Genomic DNA, 24,012 nt, shown 5'->3' on the forward strand with positions numbered 1-24,012 from the left:
AGTGCCGTTTCTAGCGGCGGGCGAGCCGTGCAACCGCACGGGGCGTCCGCCGCAGCACTTTGTGTGTCCTTATCTCCTCTCCTCCCTCTTCCCGAGCGCTCCTGCTCGGGGGCGGAGTTTCGTGGAATGACGCGTTTGCGTTGTGACGTCACGACGCAATCGCGTCATTCCGCGAAACCCCGCCCCCCAAGCAGGAGTGCTCGGGAAGAGGGAGGAGAGGAGATAAGCCTGGAAGGAGGAGGCGGCCAGCGCGAGGGACGTGAGGCGACCGGACCCGAAGAGCGGGAAGATCCTCTGTGTAAGTAGTATCTCTCTCTCTCTCCCTTCCTTCCCCCCCACTTGACACCTGCCTGCCGCACTGTTTCAAATGGGGACAGCTGCCTGCCGCACTGTGTAAAATGGGGACACCTGCCTGCCGCACTGTGTAAAATGGGGACCCCTGCCTGCCGCACTGTGTAAAATGGGGACACTTGCCATCCGCACTGTGTAAAATGGGGACACCTGCCTGCCGTACTGTGTAAAATGGGGACCCCTGCCTGCCGCACTGTGTAAAATGGGGACACTTGCCTGCCGCACTGTGTAAAATGGGGACACCTGCCTGTTGTACTGTGTAAAATGGGGACACCTGCCTGCCGCGCTGTGCAAAATGGGGACACCTGCCTGCCGCGCTGTGTAAAATGGGGACACCTGCCTGCCGCGCTGTGTAAAATGGGGACACCTGCCTGCTGCGCTGTGTAAAATGGGGACACCTGCCTGCCATACTGTGTAAAATGGGGACTCTTGCCTGCCGCACTGTGTAAAATGGGGACACCTGCCTGCCATACTGTGTAAAATGGGGACACCTGCCTGCCGTACTGTGTAAAATGGGGACACCTGCCTGCCGCACTGTGTAAAATGGGGACACCTGCCTGCTGACTGTGTAAAATGGGGACACCTGCCTGCTGCACTGTGTAAAATGGGGACACCTGCCTGCCGCGCTGTGTAAAATGGGGACACCTGCCAGCCGCGCTGTGTAAAATGGGGACACCTGCCTGCCGCGCTGTGTAAAATGGGGACACCTGCCTGCCATACTGTGTAAAATGGGGACACTAGCCTGCTGTAATGTGTAAAATGGGGACTTGTTATATTTTTATTTTTATTTCCCTGTGGTGGCCGTGATGATATCAGATGAGGCCATGCCCACTTAAATGAGACCACGCCCATTTTAATCAGGCCACACCCCCTTACCGGGAGCGCACCGAAGGCATGCTTTTTCTTTTTATAGCTATGGGGGGAGGGGGTGCATTTTTTTTTACAGCAGGGGGGGGGGGGGGGGGGGCGCATTTTGAAATCTCGCACTCGGAGCCAAATTGGCTAAAAACGGCCCTACTGGTATTGTATCCTTGTGCAAAGTGCTGGGTGTACCTGAACTGAAAGAACATTGAAAGATTTAATAATAATTTTATGCACAAAATAAAGCAGCTTTTTTTTTTTTTTTTTTGGTGTGTAATGAAAGATTCATTAGCAAAAATATTTCCAACACCTATGAGATGTAAGAACCATGACAATATGTTAAACTGGTTGCCTTTTGTCAGATGTAGGCGACTTTTCTAGGTGATGTACACTAATAAATATATACACATGAACTAATCAGGGACGTGCGGTGAGGTAAATGGCTCAGGAGGCGCTGGCTAGAACCAAAGCCAGATTTACACAAAATATTTAAGCAAAAAGTTTAATGTGGGCGTTATACACAGGTGCAGCAGTATAAACTCCTGGAAAATTGGTGAGTTTTGATCAGAGATGTGCATCCCCTGCCTCAGCTGCAATAGACTTTTCACTCCAGAGTTTTGGCTATAAAAATGATTAGAATAATACAAAGAAGATATTTCTAACATATCCTTTGTATTTTTCATACAGTTTATATAGTCAGATCTCCGGCACAAACGTTATTATAACAGGAAAGGCTTTGCCTCACCTCGCCGCACATCACTGGAACCAATGTAACAAAGCTTACAAATTAAATAGTGGCATTTAATTTAGGTAAAATATGCCCCAAAGTTTACATATTGTGAAGACTTCTATAATAAAGAACAAGCAATATTTTAGGAGAAAAATAAATATAAAAAAAATAGGATTTTAATTACCTACGGGTAAATTCATTTCTCGCAGTCCATAAGGGATATTGGGGACACTTAGTACAATGTGTACAGGTGGGGTACAAAGGAGCCGGTGCACTTTAAAACTTCAAACAGGGTGTGCTGGCTCCTCCCCTCTATGCCCTCCCCCACAGCTCAATCTAGGAAAACTGTGCCCTCAGGAGATGGACATACTTTAGAGGAGGAAACATGACCAGACAACAGGTGGTGAGATTAATGAACCAGCACACAGCAGAACAAACAAACCAGCAACAGCCAGTGAACAAAACAGCAACAGCTGAGTCAACAACTTTTAAACAAGAACAACTTACAGGACGTGGAAGCACAGATGCAGGCACCCAGTATCCCTTATGGACTATGAGAAAAGGACTGACCGGTAGGTAATTAAAATCCTATTTTCTCTAACATCCATAAGGGATACTGGGGACACTTAGTACGATGGGGACGTCCAAAGCTCCCAGAATGGGTGGGAACGCGCTGAGACGCCTGCAACACCGTATGTCCAAATTGGACATCTTCTTTAGCCAGGGTATTAAACCTCTAGAATTTGACAAACGTGTTTGTCCCTGACCAGGTAGCGGCCCAGCAGAGTTGCAAAGCCGATACACCACGGGCAGCCGCCCAGAAAGAACCCACCAACCTAATAGAGTGGGCCTTGATCGGCCTAAGAATAGGTAAGGGATCCGAAGCATAGGCCTGCTGAATAGCAAGTCTAATCCAATGGGCAATAGACTGTTTTGAAGCAGGACAACCCGTTTTGTGAGCATCATACAGCACAAAGAGGGAATCCGACTTTCGGCAGCAGCTGTCCTCTTGACATAAATGCCCAGGGCTCGTACCACATCCAAGGACTCTTCCTTCCCTTTCTATAACCACCATCTGCTTTCTTTCAGCCTCTCATCTTCCCCTCTCCGCTCCACACCCAGACCTACCATCACCAGACGCAATCTCGGGTCCCTCAACCCCGCTATCCTGTCCTCCGTCGAGACCTTCCTCTCTCCTCTTTCCACTATGACTTGTCCCAACCAGGCAGCCTCCTTCTATAACTCTTCCCTTACTGCTGCTCTTGACTCTGTGGCTCCCCTCTCCTCTGTCCCCCTCCGCCGCTCCAAACCCCAACCCTGGCACACCAAACTTATACGATTTCTACAAAAATGTTCACGCTCCGCAGAACGCTCCCGGAGGAGATCCCACTCTCTGGCAGACTTCCTCCATTTCAAGTTTATCCTCTCCTCCTATAGCTCTGCTCTTTCTCTCGCCAAGCAATCCTTTTTCCAAACACTCATCTCTTCTCAGTCCTCCAGTCCACGCCGACTCTTTGAAACTTTCAACACTCTCCTTCGCCCCCCTCCTCCTTCCCTCCCCTCTTCCCTCACTCCCACTGACTTTGCCTCCTTCTTCATCTCCAAAATTGAGGATATTCAAAATTACATCTCCTCCTGTCACCCCTCTGCTGCCCCCCTGCTCCCACCATCCCTCCCGTCCATCTATCCCACCTTGTCCTGCTTTCGTCCCACCTCAGACAAGGAAGTCCACTCCCTCATCTTATCCTCCCCCCCACCACAATCTGCCCCTTGGACCCCCTCCCCTCCCATCTTCTCCGCTCCCTTCCCCCCACTGCCTGCTCCCACCTTGCTCACCTCTTTAACCTATCGTTCTCTACTGGCATCTTTCCCTCACCATTCAAACATGCTCTGGTATCCCCTATTCTCAAAAAAGTCAACCTCGACCCTTCATCACTCACTATCTACCACCCCATCTCTCTTCTCCCTTTCGCCTCCAAACTACTTGAACGACTGGTCTACAGCCGTCTCACAAGCTACGTCTCTGACCACTCCATCCTTGATCCACTACAATCTGGCTTTCGCCCACTCCACTCCACCGAGACTGCCCTGGTGAATGTCACCAGTGACCTGCTTTCGGCCAAATCCAAGGGCCACTTCTCTTTGCTCATCCTTCTGGACCTCTCTGCTGCCTTTGACACCGTGGATCACCCTATCTTCCTCCGCACACTCCAAAACGTTGGCCTCTCTAGCACCGTCCTTGACTGGTTTACCTCATACCTCACTAACCGCTCCTTCTCTGTGTCTGCCTCTGGAACCACCTCACACCCTTCCATCCTTCCTGTTGGTGTCCCTCAGGGTTCTGTCTTAGGCCCCCTTCTGTTCTCCCTGTACACCTCTTCCCTGGGTGCACTCATTAACTCCTTTGCCCTTCAATACCACCTCTATGCTGATGACACACAACTCTACCTCTCCTCTCCTGATCTGTCCCCCTCTGTCTTCTCTCAGGTCTCCAGCTGCCTCTCTGCCATCTCCTCCTGGATGTCTGAGTGCTCTCTGAAGCTCAACATGGACAAAACTGAACTTATTATCTTCCCCCAGCCAGAGCAACACCACCTACAAATATCTCTATCACTGTTAACAACACTATCATCTCCCCCGTTCCCCAACTCCGCTGCCTGGGCATCACTCTTGACTCCTCCCTCTCCTTTGCACCCTACATCCAAGCCCTGGTGCAATCTTGTCGGTTCCAGCTATGCAACATTGCTCGTATCAGGCCATTTCTCTCCCAGAATGCAACTAAACTTATCATCCACTCACTGGTCATCTCACGACTCGACTACTGCAATGTGCTCCTCACTGGCCTCACATGCTCTCACATCGCTCCCCTCCAATCTGTCCTCAACTCCGCAGCTAGGCTCATCTTCCTCTCCCGCCGCTCCACTTCTGCCACTCCCCTTCAACAAAATCTACACTGGCCCCCATTCCCCTACAGAATCCTCTTCCAACTCCTCACCCTCACATACAAGGCCATCTCCAATTCCACTGCTCTCTACATCTCCAACCTCTTCTCCCTTCATACTCCCTCCTGCCCACTACAGTCGGCTAATGACCGTCGCCTCTCCTCTGCCTTGGTCATTGCTTCCCATGCACGAGTTCAGGATTTTGCCCGTGCTGCACCCCTTCAGTGGAATGCGCTCCCCCGATCTATTAGACTCTCCCCGACTTTGCAAAGCTTCAAACAGGCACTGAAAACCCACCTATTTATCAAAGCGTACCCCTCCAATGCATAACCTAGTCCTTAGGCTGCTCCTCCATTCCCCCGCCCCATACCTTGGACATCTCTGCTTTGCTCGCATACCACCATCAGGCTTCTACCTGCTTGGTTGCACCTCATGTCATCTGTCTGTCGCCCCTCCCCTCTAGATTGTTAGCTCTTCAGAGCAGGGCCCTCTTTCCTCTTGTCTAAGCCCTCTTCTCGACACATTTCACACAGCGACCATTTTTACCTGCTTTTTCTCCTACTGGTAAATGCCAGCCCCAAGTAGTACAATGATTACTCCCTCGCTACTTACATCTAAGCTATATTATGTTTTGAGAATTGTGGTGTTCTTTGTTACCTGCACTCCATTTTTGTTATTTATTTACTGTTATGCTAAGTTTTGTCTCCCTGTACTGTCCTTTGTACGGCACTGCGAAACACTTGTGGCGCCTTATAAATAAAATATAATAATAATAATAATAATAATGGAGGAGGTGGCTGAAGCCACCGGAACCACGATAGGCTGATTTAGGTGGAAAGCAGAAACCACCTTCGGCAGGAACTGCTGGCAAGTCCTGAGCTCTGCTCTATCCTCATGAAAGACCAAGTAGGGACTCTTGCAAGACAAAGCTCCAAGTTCCAAAACACGCCTGGCCGAAGCTAAGGCTAACAGCATAACTGTCTTCCACGTAAGGTACTTGTCCTCTACCGACATCAATGGTTCAAACCAAGAGGACTGCAGAAAGGTCAAAACCACGTTTAGATCACAAGGTGCCGTGGGAGGCACGAAAGGAGGATGGATGTGAAGGAACATGTAGAAACCCTGTAGAAACATCTGGACTTCAGGTAAAGCAGCCAATTTCTTCTGAAAGAAGATGGACAAGGCCGAGATCTGCACCTTGAGGGAGCCTTATCACAGGCCCATGTCCACACCTGTTTGTAAGAAATGCAAAAAGTGTCCCAGGTGGAAATATGTAAAAGGATACCTTCGGCCCTCACACCAAGAGACATACCTTTTCCAGATATGGTGGTAATGTGTCAATGTGACAGCCTTCCTGGATCATGGTTGTAATAACCTTACCCGGAATGCCTTTTTCAGCTAGAATGTTCCGCTCAACTGCCATGCCATTAAACGAAGCTGCTGTAAGTCCAGGTAGATGAATGGCCCTTGCTGAAGAAGATCTTCCTGAAGAGGTAGAGACCAGGGGTCTTCTATGGCCATGGCTGGAAGATCTGCATACCAAACTCTCCTTGGCCAGTCGGGGCAATCAGAATTGCCTGAACCCCTTCCCTTCTGATTATTTTTAGAACCCTTGGAAGCAATGAGATCGGAGGAAACGTACACTAGCTGGTAGACCCAGGGCGCCATCAGTGCATCCACTGCCACCGCTTGAAGGTCCCTTGTGCTGGAGCAATAGCGCTGGAGATTTTTGTTGAGCCGAGAAGCCATCAGATCGATCTGTGGATAGCCCCACTGATCCGTTACCAGCCAAAAACCTGCGGATGGAGTCCCCACTCACCTGGGTGTAGTGGGGACTACACATTCCTTTCAGCCTGGTGGAGTATCTTGGATACCTCCCGCATGTAGGCCCTGCTCTTTGTCCCATGGCATTGTCTGATTGAACCTGAATGGCATGACCTTGAAGGAGAGGAGACGCCTTCAACGGTGCATTGTAGATCGCTCTGAGTTCCAGTATGTTTATTGGAAGAACAGCTTCGTGGGTAGACCACCTGCCCTGGAACTGTGGCCCTTGGGTGACAGCTCCCCAACCTCGGAGACTCGCATCCGTGGTCTAGAGAATCCAATCCTGGATTCTGAAGCTCTAACCCTCCAGGAGGTTGGAGGACTGCAACCACCACAGGAGAGAAATCCTGGCCTGCCGTGAGAGGCATATGACCTGGTGCATCTGGAGATGCGAACCCAACCCTTTCTTCAGGAGTTGGTTCTTTCTTTCCAATTGGAAAGTCCTCGCATGGAATCTGCCGAATGGAATGGCCTCGTAGGAGGCCACCACCTTTCCCAACAAATGGGTGTAAAGATGTACCGAGACTCAGTTCGGCTGCAGAACCACTCGTACCAACTCTTGAATTTTCCTGGCCTTGTCCACAGGAAGGAAGATTTTTTGAGCCACCGTGTCCAGTATTATCCCTAGGAACTGGAGATGCTGGGTTGGCTCAAGGTAGGATTTCTGCAAGTTCAGAATCCAACCGTGGTGTGACAGTAGTTTTGTCATGCGACAGATGCTGTCCAACAGTTGTTCCTTCGATCTTTATTAACAGGTCGTCCAGGAAAATCATCTCCGCCATCACCTTTGTGAAAACCCTTGGGGCCGTGGATAGGCCAAAGGGCAGTGTCTGGAACTGGTAGTTTTCTTCCAGTAGAGTAAACCGAAGGTAGGCTTGGTGAGGTGGCCATATTGGAATATGGAGGTACACGTCCTTTATGTCCAGAGAGACTAAGAACTCCCCCTCCTCCAGACCTGAGATCCGAGACTCCAGAGACTCAATTTTGAACTGGAAAAAAAATATATGGGTTTAACGATTTTAGGTTCAAAATGGGCCTCACGGAATCATCCAGTTTTGGTACCACAAACAGGCTGGAATAATAACCCTCGCCCCGTTGGTGGAGTGGTACTGGGACAATGACTTGAGTCTGGACCAATTTTTTAATGGCCCCCTGTAGCGTGAGGCACATGTCTTCGGAAGCCGGTAAGCCCGATTTGAAAAACCTGTGAGGAGAACTCTCGAACTCCGGCTTGTAGCCTTGGGAGACCAGGTCTTTCACCCAAGCATCCTGGCAGGAGTTTTCCCAAATAAGGCTGAAGAATCTCAGCCAAGATCCCACCCTGAGGTCCCCCATGAGCTGAGGGAGACAGAGCTTGGGCCCTCGTCCCGAGATCCTGTGGTGGCAGGCTTACAAGACTTACCTCTGGATCCTCTAGCCACATTTGAAGTGCCTCTGGCTTTCTCTTTGAACCTAGCAGTCCAAAAGGATTGTAGCGAAGGTCCTGTGTAGGAGCGTCAAGCCAGTGGAGCTGCAGACGGGAAGTATGTGGATTCTCCAGCCGTAGCCTTCGAAATCCATATCCAATCATCTGTGAAAGGTAAAGCCTCTACACTCCGCGTCCACTACCCACTGGCATAGCCACAGTGCCCTGCGTGCAGAAACCGCCATGGTAGAAGTACGAGCATTTATAATACCTATGCTTTTAATAGATTCACAGAGAAACTGAGCAGAATCCTGAATGTGCTGAACCAGCGTTACCATATCAGCCAGGGACCTATCCCCAGTGAGGCTCTCTTGAATGTTACCTGCCCAGGTATGTATGGCGTGGGTCACCCAACAGCCAGCAATAACAGGCCTCTGAGAGGCTCCTGCTTCCTTATAAATAGATTTCAAAGTGGCTTCTATTTTTCTGTCTGCAGTTTCCTTTAAGGCAGTGACCCCTTTTTTGACAGGCGTCAACAGCAGGTAGAGTTTCCCAGATTTTTCGCCCCTCTAGAGCGGAAGGAAATGCAGCAATCAATTTTTTTGGCACCTGGAATTTCTTTTCAGGAGTAGCCAACGGCTCCTTGAAAAAAATCATCCAGTTCTTTAGAATCAGGAAAGGTGACTAGCACTTTCTTTTGTGAAATGAAAAAGGATTGTGGAACATCTGCCAGGAACATGCAAGACATCTCTAATAGCAAGGATGAGAGACTCCACTCCCTGAGATGTAGAGGAATCATCCACTTCAGTATTTGCTTCCAACTCCACCCCCTCCTCCACCTCAGGTACCTCCTCCTCAGATTCTGACAGGATATCAGATAACCCCTTTTTCTGGGGTAGTGGAAGTGAGAGAGGGGTTATACAGCTGCCCACTGATTTATCTTTATCTTTAATCAGAGTAGACATGGACTGTTGCAACTGCTGCCTTTCTTGCTTAGCTGTAGTGAATTCATTGGACATGTAACCATCATAGATTTAATAGAACTCAAACAATCTGGTTCCTGCAAATCACCCCCCAGAAGCCCCACTAGGGAGAAAATCTAGTGTGACAGAGAGAACACACAGTTTCTTCACCATTTACAGGGAACATTTACATCCACACATATACACACAGAGACACAGGTACAAGCAAGCCTTCCCAGCCCAGTATGTGTGGAGAGACCCAGAGAAGGAGGAACCAGTACCAGCCTGTATCTAACAATGGAGATATCAGAAGTTAGGCAATATGGTATAATTCTGAGTGAGGAGCCTAATATAAGGTTCCCACAGCAGGCTCTTCCCCTTTTCTACACCCCTGTACTAGTGCCTGGCCGTATAGTATCCTCTGGAGGAGCTCACTTTCGTGCTGCAACGCTGAGAGTGTAGGAAATGGTGCCAGGAAGTCGCTGGACCCGCTCTGAGATAGCTCCACCCTATCCAATGGCCCCAGAGCTACTTGCATATTTATACTGACAAAGTCCCATACAATGTGTAAAATAAGGTACAAGCACCTATTTTCACTACCGCTGCCAGTCTGAGTGGGGGGTGGGGGGGAGGGGCTATGGCATCACCCCACACCAGTAACCGGGGAAACACTCACTACTTTAAGGCTCTGTGTTGGGGGGGGGGGGGGGGGGGGGGCGTGCTGCGGGTGTGTGCACGAGAGCACCATGCCTGCGGTACACTAACCCTCAGGACCGCTGTCCTGTCATTGGGATCTGACTCCGCATCTCCAGGAGGCCGGTGTTGGTCCCCCCAACGTCCCTTGGTGCAGGTAGGCTGTTGCCCAACAGCCTACCTGAAAATAGCAAATGTTTAAAATAAACTGAAGCAAAATTCTCTGGAGCTCCAGAGGGTGCATCCTCTTCTGAGGGCTCATTTTTCTAAACTGAGCTGTGGGGGAGGGCATAGAGGGGAGGAGCCAGCACACCCTGTTTGAAGTATTAAAATGATTAGAATAATACAAAGAAGATATTTCTAACATATCCTTTGTATTTTTCATACAGTTTATATAGTCAGATCTCCGGCACAAACGTTATTATGACAGGAAAGGCTTTGCCTCACCTCGCCGCACATCACTGGAACCAATGTAACAAAGCTTACAAATTAAATAGTGGCATTTAATTTAGGTAAAATATGCCCCAAAGTTTACATATTGTGAAAACTTCTATAATAAAGAACAAGCAATATTTTAGGAGAAAAATAAATATAAAAAAAATAGGATTTTAATTACCTACGGGTAAATTAATTTCTCGCAGTCCATAAGGGATATTGGGGACACTTAGTACAATGTGTACAGATGGGGTACAAAGGAGCCGGTGCACTTTAAAACTTCAAACAGGGTGTGCTGGCTCCTCCCCTCTATGCCCTCCCCCACAGCTCAATCTAGGAAAACTGTGCCCTCAGGAGATGGACATACTTTAGAGGAGGAAACATGACCAGACAACAGGTGGTGAGATTAATGAACCAGCACACAGCAGAACAAACAAACCAGCAACAGCCAGTGAACAAAACAGCAACAGCTGAGTCAACAACTTTTAAACAAGAACAACTTACAGGACGTGGAAGCACAGATGCAGGCACCCAGTATCCCTTATGGACTATGAGAAAAGGACTGACCGGTAGGTAATTAAAATCCTATTTTCTCTAACATCCATAAGGGATACTGGGGACACTTAGTACGATGGGGACGTCCAAAGCTCCCAGAATGGGTGGGAACGCGCTGAGACGCCTGCAACACCGTATGTCCAAATTGGACATCTTCTTTAGCCAGGGTATTAAACCTCTAGAATTTGACAAACGTGTTTGTCCCTGACCAGGTAGCGGCCCAGCAGAGTTGCAAAGCCGATACACCACGGGCAGCCGCCCAGAAAGAACCCACCAACCTAATAGAGTGGGCCTTGATCGGCCTAAGAATAGGTAAGGGATCCGAAGCATAGGCCTGCTGAATAGCAAGTCTAATCCAATGGGCAACAGACTGTTTTGAAGCAGGACAACCCGTTTTGTGAGCATCATACAGCACAAAGAGGGAATCCGACTTTCGGCAGCAGCTGTCCTCTTGACATAAATGCCCAGGGCTCGTACCACATCCAAGGACTCTTCCTTCCCTTTTTCTGACCACCATCTGCTATCTTTCACCCTCACATCTTCCCCTCTCCGCTCCACACCCAGACCTACCATCACCAGACGCAATCTCGGGTCCCTCAACCCCGCTATCCTGTCCTCCCTCGAGACCTTCCTCTCTCCTCTTTCCACTATGACTTGTCCCAACCAGGCAGCCTCCTTCTATAACTCTTCCCTTACTGCTGCTCTTGACTCTGTGGCCCCCCTCTCCTCTGTCCCCCTCCGCCGCTCCAAACCCCAACCCTGGCACACCAAACGTAGCCACAGTGCCCTGCGTGCAGAAACCGCCATGGTAGAAGTACGAGCATTTATAGTACCTATGCTTTTAATAGTTTAACAGAGAAACTGAGCAGAATCCTGAATGTGCTGAACCAGCGTTACCATATCAGCCAGGGACCTATCCCCAGTGAGGCTCTCTTGAATGTTACCTGCCCAGGTATGTATGGCGTGGGTCACCCAACAGCCAGCAATAACAGGCCTCTGAGAGGCTCCTGCTTCCTTACAAATAGATTTCAAAGTGGCTTCTATTTTTCTGTCTGCAGTTTGCTTTAAGGCAGTGACCCCCAGTGGCGCACCCAGGGGGGGTTTCCGAGCACCCAGAAACCCCCCTCCACTAAAAACAAACAAAATTTTTTTTTTATTTTTTTTTGCTGCATGAGTATTATTAATGGCTGTCTAGCATCCTCTGCAGCCTGCTGTCTTCCTGGTGGCACTTGTAAGTGCAATAAAAGTTTACTATATTTTAATTATAGTACATATATATCCATGTGCATACATATATACACATGTATATACATACATACATATAAACACACACACATATGATATATATATATATATATATATATATACACACATGTGTATATATATGTGTACTGTATGTGTGTGTACATACAGGTTGAGTATCCCATATCCAAATATTCCGAAATACGGAATATTCCGCAATACGGAATTTTTTGAGTGAGAGTGAGATAGTGAAACCTTTGTTTTTGATGGCTCAATGTACACAAACTTTGTTTAATACACAACGTTATTACAAATATTGTATTAAAGGACCTTCAGGCTGTGTGTATAAGGTGTATACGAAACATAAATTAATTGTGTGAATGTACACACACTTTGTTTAATGCACAAAATTATAAAAAAATATTGGCTAAAACTACCTTCAGGCTGTGTGTATAAGGTGTATATGAAACATAAATGCATTCTGTGCTTAGACTTGGGTCCAATCACCATGATATCTCATTATGGTATGCAATTATTCCAAACTACGGAAAAATCCCATATCCAAAATACCTCTGGTCCCAAGCATTTTGGATAAGGGATACTCAACCTGTATATATATATATAAATGTATGCATGTTTAATATGCTATGTATATGTGTATATGTATGTGTGTGTGTGTGTGTGTGTGTGTGTGTGTGTATATATATATATATATATATGTAGATACAGTATATGTATATATATATATACATACACACACACAGACACACTAGTTTTACGGACCCAGTATATACTGGGTCACCTCAGTCCCCACCCCCGTGATTGGCTCCACCCAGTTCTGGAAACCCCCCCCCCCCCCATGCAAATCCTGCGTTTGCCACTGACACCTTTTTTGACAGGTGTCAACAGCAGGTAGAGTTTCCCAGATTTTTCGCCCCTCTAGAGCGAAAGGAAATGCAGCAATCAATTTTTTTGGCACCTGGAATTTCTTTTCAGGAGTAGCCAATGGCTCCTTGAAAAAAATCATCCAGTTCCTTAGAATCAGGAAAGGTGAGTAGCACTTTCTTTTGTGAAATGAAAAAGGATTGTGGAACATCTGCCAGGAACATGCAAGACATCTCTAATAGCAAGGATGAGAAACTCCACTCCCTGAGATGTAGAGGAATCATCCACTTCAGTATTTGCTTCCAACTCCACCCCCTCCTCCACCTCAGGTACCTCCTCCTCAGATTCTGACAGGATATCAGGTAACACCTTTTTCTGGGGTAGTGGAAGTGAGAGATGGGTTATACAGCTGCCCACTGATTTATCTTTATCTTTAATCAAAGTAGACATGGACTGTTGCAACTGCTGCCTTTCTTGCTTAGCTGTAGTCAATTCATTGGACATGTAACCATCATAGATTTAATAGAACTCAAACAATCTGATTCCTGCAAATCACCCCCCAGAAGCCCCACTAGGGAGAAAATCTAGTGTGACAGAGAGAACACACAGTTTCTTCACCATTTACAGGGAACATTTACATCCACACATATACACACAGAGACACAGGTACAAGCAAGCCTGCCCAGCCCAGTATGTGTGGAGAGACCCAGAGAAGGAGGAACCAGTAGAGATGAGCGCCTGAAATTTTTCGGGTTTTGTGTTTTGGTTTTGGGTTCGGTTCCGCGGCCGTGTTTTGGGTTCGAACGCGTTTTGGCAAAACCTCACCGAATTTTTTTTGTCGGATTCGGGTGTGTTTTGGATTCGGGTGTTTTTTTCAAAAAACACTAAAAAACAGCTTAAATCATAGAATTTGGGGGTCATTTTGATCCCAAAGTATTATTAACCTCAAAAACCATAATTTACACTCATTTTCAGTCTATTCTGAATACCTCACACCTCACAATATTATTTTTAGTCCTAAAATTTGCACCGAGGTCGCTGTGTGAGTAAGATAAGCGACCCTAGTGGCCGACACAAACACCGGGCCCATCTAGGAGTGGCACTGCAGTGTCACGCAGGATGTCCCTTCCAAAAAACCCTCCCCAAACAGCACATGACGCAAAGAAAAAAAGAGGCGCAATGAGGTAGCTGTGTGAGTAAGATTAGCGACCCTAGTGGCCGAAACAAACACCGGGCCCATCTAGGAGTGGCACTGCAGTGTCACGCAGGATGGCCCTTCCAAAAAACCCTCCCCAAACAGCACATGACGCAAAGAAAAAAAGAGGCGCAATGAGGTAGCTGTGTGAGTAAGATTAGCGACCCTAGTGGCCGACACAAACACCGGGCCCATCTAGGAGTGGCACTGCAGTGTCACGCAGGATGTCCCTTCCAAAAAACCCTCCCCAAACAGCACATGACGCAAAGAAAAAAAGAGGCTTTTTACTGATATTTGGTGTTTTGGATTTGACATGCTCTGTACTATGACATTGGGCATCGGCCTTGGCAGACGACGTTGCTGGCATTTCATCGTCTCGGCCATGACTAGTGGCAGCAGCTTCAGCACGAGGTGGAAGTGGATCTTGATCTTTCCCTAATTTTGGAACCTCAACATTTTTGTTCTCCATATTTTAATAGGCACAACTAAAAGGCACCTCAGGTAAACAATGGAGATGGATGGATTGGATACTAGTATACAATTATGGACGGGCTGCCGAGTGCCGACACAGAGGTAGCCACAGCCGTGAACTACCGCACTGTACTGTGTCTGCTGCTAATATATAGACTGGTTGATAAAGAGATAGTATACTCGTAACTAGTATGTATGTATAAAGAAAGAAAAAAAAACCACGGTTAGGTGGTATATACAATTATGGACGGGCTGCCGAGTGCCGACACAGAGGTAGCCACAGCCGTGAACTACCGCACTGTACTGTGTCTGCTGCTAATATATAGACTGGTTGATAAAGAGATAGTATACTCGTAACTAGTATGTATGTATAAAGAAAGAAAAAAAAAACACGGTTAGGTGGTATATACAATTATGGACGGGCTGCCGAGTGCCGACACAGAGGTAGCCACAGCCGTGAACTACCGCACTGTACTGTGTCTGCTGCTAATATATAGACTGGTTGATAAAGAGATAGTATACTCGTAACTAGTATGTATGTATAAAGAAAGAAAAAAAAACCACGGTTAGGTGGTATATACAATTATGGACGGGCTGCCGAGTGCCGACACAGAGGTAGCCACAGCCGTGAACTACCGCACTGTACTGTGTCTGCTGCTAATATATAGACTGGTTGATAAAGAGATAGTATACTCGTAACTAGTATGTATGTATAAAGAAAGAAAAAAAAACCACGGTTAGGTGGTATATACAATTATGGACGGGCTGCCGAGTGCCGACACAGAGGTAGCCACAGCCGTGAACTACCGCACTGTACTGTGTCTGCTGCTAATATATAGACTGGTTGATAAAGAGATAGTATACTCGTAACTAGTATGTATGTATAAAGAAAGAAAAAAAAACCACGGTTAGGTGGTATATACAATTATGGACGGGCTGCCGAGTGCCGACACAGAGGTAGCCACAGCCGTGAACTACCGCACTGTACTGTGTCTGCTGCTAATATAGACTGGTTGATAAAGAGATAGTATACTCGTAACTAGTATGTATGTATAAAGAAAGAAAAAAAAACCACGGTTAGGTGGTATATACAATTATGGACGGGCTGCCGAGTGCCGACACAGAGGTAGCCACAGCCGTGAACTACCGCACTGTACTGTGTCTGCTGCTAATATATAGACTGGTTGATAAAGAGATAGTATACTCGTAACTAGTATGTATGTATAAAGAAAGAAAAAAAAACCACGGTTAGGTGGTATATACAATTATGGACGGGCTGCCGAGTGCCGACACAGAGGTAGCCACAGCCGTGAACTACCGCACTGTACTGTGTCTGCTGCTAATATAGACTGGTTGATAAAGAGATAGTATACTCGTAACTAGTATGTATGTATAAAGAAAGAAAAAAAAACCACGGTTAGGTGGTATATACAATTATGGACGGGCTGCCGAGTGCCGACACAGAGGTAGCCACAGCCGTGAACTACCGCACTGTACTGTGTCTGCTGCTAATATATAGACTGGTTGATAAAGAGATAGTATACTCGTAACTAGTATGTATGTATAAAGAAAGAAAAAAAAACCACGGTTAGGTGGTATATACAATTATGGACGGGCTGCCGAGTGCCGACACAGAGGTAGCCACAGCCGTGAACTACCGCACTGTACTGTGTCTGCTGCTAATATAGACTGGTTGATAAAGAGATAGTATACTCGTAACTAGTATGTATGTATAAAGAAAGAAAAAAAAACCACGGTTAGGTGGTATATACAATTATGGACGGGCTGCCGAGTGCCGACACAGAGGTAGCCACAGCCGTGAACTACCGCACTGTACTGTGTCTGCTGCTAATATATAGACTGGTTGATAAAGAGATAGTATACTACTAATATTATATATACTGGTGGTCAGGTCACTGGTCACTAGTCACACTGGCAGTGGCACTCCTGCAGCAAAAGTGTGCACTGTTTAATTTTAATATAATATTATGTACTCCTGGCTCCTGCTATAACCTATAACTGGCACTGCAGTAGTGCTCCCCAGTCTCCCCCACAATTATAAGCTGTGTGAGCTGAGCAGTCAGACAGATATATAATATATAGATGATGCAGCACACTGGCCTGAGCCTGAGCAGTGCACACAGATATGGTATGTGACTGACTGATACCCCTTTTCCACTAGCTCAAAAAACACGGGTAAATGCACGGGGGCGCGCATTTACCCGTGTTTTTGGCAAGTGGAAAAGGGTAAACCCGGATCAAGTGACCCGTGAATCCTACCCGGCTATTTACCTGGGTAGGACACGGGAATGATCCGGGTAGGGTGTAGTGTAAACGGGAGCCGTGTCGATGCGACACGGCTCCCGTTTACACTGTATGGATGGGCGGCTCTGGGAGATCATGTGATCTCCCTGCGCCGCCCCTGCCGTGTAGCTAGAAGCGTCACCAACCCGGCATATGCCGGGTTGTGACTGCTAATGGGAAAGGGACCGAGCACGGGTCGCAGCAGGGGGCAGCTCCCGTGTCAGGCTCCCGGCTGAGACCCGTGCTCGTAGGTGTAAAAGGGGTATGAGTCACTGTGTGTATCGCTTTTTTCAGGCAGAGAACGGATATATTAAATAAACTGCACTGTGTGTCTGGTGGTCACTCACTATATAATATATTATGTACTCCTGGCTCCTGCTATAACCTATAACTGGCACTGCAGTAGTGCTCCCCAGTCTCCCCCACAATTATAAGCTGTGTGAGCTGAGCAGTCAGACAGATATATATAATATTATATATAGATAATAGATGATGCAGCACACTGGCCTGAGCCTGAGCAGTGCACACAGATATGGTATGTGACTGAGTCACTGTGTGCTGTGTATCGCTTTTTTCAGGCAGAGAACGGATTATAAATAAAACTGGTGGTCACTGGTCACTATCAGCAAAACTCTGCACTGTACTGAGTACTCCTAATGCTCCCCAAAATTAGTAAATCAAGTGTCTCTCTAATCTATTCTAAACGGAGAGGACGCCAGCCACGTCCTCTCCCTATCAATCTCAATGCACGTGTGAAAATGGCGGCGACGCGCGGCTCCTTATATAGAATCCGAGTCTCGCGATAGAATCCGAGCCTCGCGAGAATCCGACAGCGTCATGATGACGTTCGGGCGCGCTCGGGTTAACCGAGCAAGGCGGGAAGATCCGAGTCGCTCGGACCCGTGAAAAAAAACATGAAGTTCTGGCGGGTTCGGATTCAGAGAAACCGAACCCGCTCATCTCTAGGAACCAGTACCAGCCTGTATCTAACAATGGAGATATCAGAAGTTAGGCAATATGGTATAATTCTGAGTGAGGAGCCTAATATAAGGTTCCCACAGCAGGCTCTTCCCCTTTTCTACACCCCTGTACTAGTGCCTGGCCGTGGAGTATCCTCTGGAGGAGCTCACTTTCGTGCTGCAACGCTGAGAGTGTAGGAAATGGTGCCAGGAAGTCGCTGGACCCGCTCTGAGGTAGCTCCACCCCATCCAATGGCCCCAGAGCTACTTGCATATTTATACTGACAAAGTCCCATACAATGTGTAAAATAAGGTACAAGCACCTATTTTCACTATCGCTGCCAGTCTGAATGGGGGGTGGGGGGGCAGGGGCTATGGGATCACCCCACACCAGTAACCGGGGAAACACTCACTACTTTAAGGCTCTGTGTTGGGGGGGTGTGGCGTGCTGCGGGTGTGTGCACAAGAGCACCATGCCTGCAGTATACTAACCCTCAGGACCGCTGTCCTGTCATTGGGATCCGACTCAGCATCTCCAGGAGGCCGGTGTTGGTCCCCCCAGCGTCCCTTGGTGCAGGTAGGCTGTTGCCCAACAGCCGACCTGAAAATAGCAAATGTTTAAAATAAACTGAAGCAAAATTCTCTGGAGCTCCAGAGTGTGCATCCTCTTCTGAGGGCTCATTTTTCTAAGCTGAGCTGTGGGGGAGGGCATAGAGGGGAGGAGTCAGCACACCCTGTTTGAAGTATTAAAGTGCACCGGCTCCTTTGGACCCCATCTATACCCATCGTACTAAGTGTCCCCAGTATTCCTTATGGATGTTCGAGAAAATAAATAAAGGTATTCAGGCCCGCCATCATGGGGTGCTGCGGGCACAGATGTCCCGGGCCCTGCCTCTCTAACATAGAGGAGAGGGCTCGGGCCGCTCATGACGCCGTCCGCCCCGCTGCGATGCTCCACCCACTTTTCATTACCGAGTTCTGGCATTGTAAACATCCCTCCAAAAATGGCAGCCGCCTCAGAGGAGACAGTTATTAAAGATACTAGAGGAGGCTCCTCTAATATCTTTAATAGCTGTCTCCTCTGAGGCAGCGGCCATTTTGGCAGAGACTTTTCAATAGAAGCTTGCAGCATACTCTCCCCCCCTCCTGTGACAGTGCCAGATCTTGTCATGAAAAAGGGCGCAGCTACAAGAATGGGACCAGGCTGCTACAGCTCCGGCCAGCCTGTGATAGGTAAGTTGAGGGAGAGTGAGTGGGAGAGAGAAAGTTTGTGTGTGTATATTTATTTTGTATTATTTATATATATATATATATATATATATTTATGTATACATATATATATTTCATGTTTTTATGTTTTGTTTTGTCTTGTTTTTGTGAGTCCCGGGCCCCAGAATTTCTGATAGCAGCCCTGAAGGTATTTGGCCAACAGAGATGAGCAAATGGGTTGTGCAGCAATATTCGAGCATTTGTGCAAATGTACTAAGTTTTCACAATAGGGCATATTTATTACAAATCACATCTCAGATGCATCTGGGATGTGAAAAATTTGGCCCAATCTGCAATGCGATAACTGAATACATTCCAAGGATGTATCAATTATTGCATGCAGGGACAGAGTTTGCAAGATAGCTCTGTCCCTGCCAATCCCCTCAGCACAATTATCACTGTAATTTTCAGATAAAATACAGTGATAATAAGTCCCGCTGCCCCTGGCTGTCTTCCCAAGCTCTCCTGTCACTAGCCCGGCTGCCTCCTCTCCTGTGCCTGCCACTGCCTACCCTGCTACTTCCCGGCTCTTTGATCCCACAACCCGATCCCCCACCGGGTGCCACCTCTGCCCTGCCACCCAGTTGCTGCCTAAGTCCCCTTCCCCTGTATGAAAAAAAATATATATCATTTACATGCATAAGAGGGGGTTGATTGATGACTTCCTCTATGACTGGCAGATCAGCTGATGTGTGCAGTCAGCTGAGATGCAGTGGAAGTGTTGATCGGCACTTTATTGCATCTCAACTGATCGCATACATTAGCTGATCTGCTGGTCACACCATGAGGAAGTCATCGATCAGCCTTCGATGCACAACATAAATGAGCTGTTATTTATTTTCTATTTTACGCCTATGAGCGCTGCCTGTAAAAACCACTAGACATCAAAATTACTGCGCCGAACAGAGTAGGAGGCCCACCCAAAGTCTGCACTAGGGCCCCTGATTATTTGTGTATCACTTTTATTAGCATAGATGTCTCCGGAGGATAACTCTGCACTAGCAGAGCCCACCAGGGAAGCCGGAGGTGAAACCGAGGGTTGGGTAAAGTCAGATCTAGAGCAGAGGTGTAGCAAGGTGTCATGGTGCCTGGAGCAAGGTATATTTCGGCGCCCCCCTCAACTAAATTGGGGGCGTGGCCACCTGGGCCGGTTCTAGACCTTTTGGCACCCAGGGCGAAAGTTTCTTTGGCGCCCAACACACACACACACACACACACACACACAAACCCCCAGGTGAAACATACAAAAAAAAAGGAGCGTGGCTTCATAGGGTAGTGGCATGGCCACAGTTATGCCCCTGTAGTTATGGACCCAGTAGTTGTGCCCCCTGTAGCTGTGCCCGAAGTAGTTGTGCCCCCTGTAGCTGTGACAGCTGTAGATTTGCCACTTGTAGTTGTGCCCTCAGATTTGCTTCCTGTATTTGTGCCCCCTGGTGCTGTGCCCCCTGTAGCTGTGCCCTCAGTAGATTTGCCCCAGTAGATGTGCCCCCTGTAGTTGTGCCCCTGTAGCTGTGCCCTCAATAGATTTGCCCCAGTAGTTGTGCCCCCTGTAGCTGTGCCCCCTGTAGATTTTCCCCCAGTAGTTGCGCCCCTGTAGCTGTGCCCTCAGTAGATTTGCCCCCCAGTACTAGTGCCCCCTGTAGCGTGGCCCCTGTATATTTGCCCTCAGTAGTTGTGCCCCCTGCAGCTGTGCCCAGGTAATTGTGCCCACTGAAAATGGATAACAGAAAAGTGCCTTGGCGCCAACAAAGAATCAGCTGCACACAGGCTGGTCTAAAAGGTATCCCCAATACCAAGGATAAATATGGGTAAGGTGAAGTAAGACCAGATGTCATGCGCTTATAAGATTAATTAAAAAAGGGGTACTTTCCTCACAAGTTTTCTGCTAAATACTTCATATAAATAGGATCCATATGTGGGGAAAAAAACAGAATTCCAAATATAGTGTAGTATATTCTAAATTTGAGAAATGAGTATATACGGATGATGTCAATGAAAATAGATGGGGGATTACCAGAACTAAGTGCAATACAAGCCATGATATATGCCTTTCAAAAGTATTCCGCAGCTAGGATGATCGTGTGTTAATCCCCTCACAGGTCCTCTGTCGTCAACCTTTAAAACAAACGCTCCCTAGAAACGAAATTCATATAGGGAAAACAGAATTCCAGATATAGTGTAGTAGGTTCAGAGAAAAGTGATTTTAATAAATACAAATAAAAATTGCCATACATAAAAGGTAATAGATGGAGAATTACCACAAATAATAATAAAATCAGCGTTGAACAATGAGTCTCACTGGAAAGAATGCAGCTCAAATATCCCCTGATATAAAAAGGTAAAGTTGGAGGTTTACCGGATTTTCAAGAAATATGTGCCTTTGATGTTACGAGGAAGCTGGCTCCGGAACCCGTCTCCCAAAGTGACACACAGTTCCGTCCATCTGGTGAAGCTCTTTGCCACACAAGTTTCTCCTGTCATGCAGTGCCAACCGGTTTCGGGATCTCTCCCTTCATCAAGGCTGTATGACAGGAGCTATGCTATGTCTGGGCTATTTATGCTCTGTATGTAAATCACTTCCGGGTCAACAAGGTCACCTTGTTGTATGTAAATCACTTCCGGGTGAACAAGGTCACCTTGTTGTATGTAAATCACTTCCGGGTCAACAAGGTCACCTATATATTCTTACATCCAATTTTACCTCCACAGATTCAAAATTGTTGTGTAGTCTAAACATAGCAGCTTTGCATAATAAAAACTATAAAACACAACCCATCTAAACTCAACTTTTAGTGGGAGGACCTAGCATCCGTATTGCCGTACTTCCGATACACAAAATTTTAATAATACTGGGGATCTCATAATTTTATGTTAATATCACGTTGGTGGTACTCGTGGATTATTTACTTAAAAAGCCGTCTCTAATAGATAGGTACGGGAGCGGCCGCGTGCTTCCTGTCCGTGGAACGCACCGCGGACCGCATCCCGGCTTTAACTCGTTCACTTCCTGTGTCGCGGCCGCGTGCTCACGGTCCATGGAATGCACGTGGACCGCATGACGGTCTTCTTTAGATTATCTACCTCCGCTGTATGGTCACATGCTTCCGGGCTATGGAACGCACAGCAGACCACGTCTTGACTTCCTGCTTTTGAGATAAATGTAGACGTCCATATACACCCAGTTTTTTACAGCGTGTAAACACTTCTTTGAGTCTCTCTTCTCTACTTTTTAGGTGATGAAACATAATGTCGCCTTAGGACTTTTCTAGTGGGGAATGGGTTTAAACAGTGAAAATGGATAACAGAAAAGTGCCTTGGCGCCAACAAAGAATCAGCTGCACACAGGCTGGTCTAAAAGGCATCCCCAATACCAAGGATAAATATGGGTAAGGTGAAGTAAGACCGGATCACAACTACACAAACGGATCACAACTACAAGAACAAAATGAAAACATGGTACAGATATATAGATGACGTCATCTTTTTCTGGGAAGGTTCTAAGGAGGAATTAGAACAATATTGCCAATCACTGAACAATAACAACTTCAATTTGACTCTTACAATCTTACAATCAGCCAAAAAGAATTACATTTCCTGGATCTTCACATCTATATAGAAGAGGACCAAATAGAGACTAAATGCTACAAGAAACCCACTGATGCTAATAACTACATTGAGATGTCAAGCGAACAGCATGCAAATTGGTTAAACAGTGTACCGAAGAGTCAATTCCTCAGATTGAGAAGAAATTGCAGCAAGAAAAGTGTCTGCGAGGTACAAATTGAACAAATGAGAAAAGGATTCAAGGATAAGGGATATGACAAGGACAGATTAAAAAGATTCAAAGAAGAAGTCATGGAAAGGGATCGAGAAGAACTTCTTAAAGTACAAATTATTACGCAATTCACACACCAACATAAAAAAATTGAATCGATAGTGAAAAAACATTGGCATTTACTACAGAGAGACCTACTACTCAAAGATATTATACCAGCAAAGCCCAAATTCATCTATCGGAAGGCACCGAATTTGAAGAGTAAACTCACAAAGAGTGCACTACCATCAAAAGAGAAACATCCGATCAGGAGTAAGGGCTTTTATAGATGTGGAACCTGTCAAGCTTGCCATGAAATCCAAACCACAAAATCTAAATATGAGGAATTCAGCATAAACAATGTCACGTACAAACTCCATGATTTTATGACCTACCATACCACCAACGTGATTTACCTGATAGAGTGTAGCTGTCATAAAATTTATGCAGGAAAAACAAGTAGAGCGCTAAAGACACGCTTGGGTGAACACGTAAGAAATATAAAGAAAGGGGTCATGACTCATCCTTTGTCCAGTCATTTTAAAGAAAAACATCATTCATCAACCAAACACATTCTGCAATTCCTTGCCATTGAAAATGTGAGAAACACCTGGAGACATAGAGATGAAACAACGCGACTAGCAAGAACCGAGAGGAGATGGATCTATAAATTGAAAAGTCTGATTCCGAATGGATTAAACGCAGACTTTGAACTTAAGTGGTTCCTGTAGCATATTCTAATATTCCATTCCTCTCCCCATGTACCTTAATAAGATTTCACTCACATTTAATTACTCATCCTAAATTCTATTGCTATACTGGTATACACCCCTATCATATTCATTCTTACATACCACTATTGTATATGTTGCATGTTATTTTTATCTAAGGATCATTAAGGGCTTTCATCATCTTTAGTCCTACTATATACTGTTATGCACCCCTACCAAACTCATTTATTTTCATTACCATTTTATATGTTTCATTTTGACCCCCCCTTCAAGAAATGTTATTTATGTGCCCCCCCCCACCCACCCCACCCTTTTTTCAGATTGATATGCGCTGTAAAAAACTGGGTGTATATGGACGTCTACATTTATCTCAAAAGCAGGAAG

General features: G+C 46.6%; 1 protein-coding gene across 1 annotated transcript in view; it reads right to left on the bottom strand.

Moving 5' to 3' along the window:
* The window catches only part of MYO1H (myosin IH), a 258,284-nt gene that overhangs the window by 160,066 nt on the left and 74,206 nt on the right, over positions 1-24,012 (bottom strand). The gene's annotated exons all lie outside the window — the stretch shown is intronic.

Source organism: Pseudophryne corroboree, chromosome 1, assembly GCF_028390025.1.
Source record: "Pseudophryne corroboree isolate aPseCor3 chromosome 1, aPseCor3.hap2, whole genome shotgun sequence".
NCBI lineage: Eukaryota > Metazoa > Chordata > Amphibia > Anura > Myobatrachidae > Pseudophryne > Pseudophryne corroboree.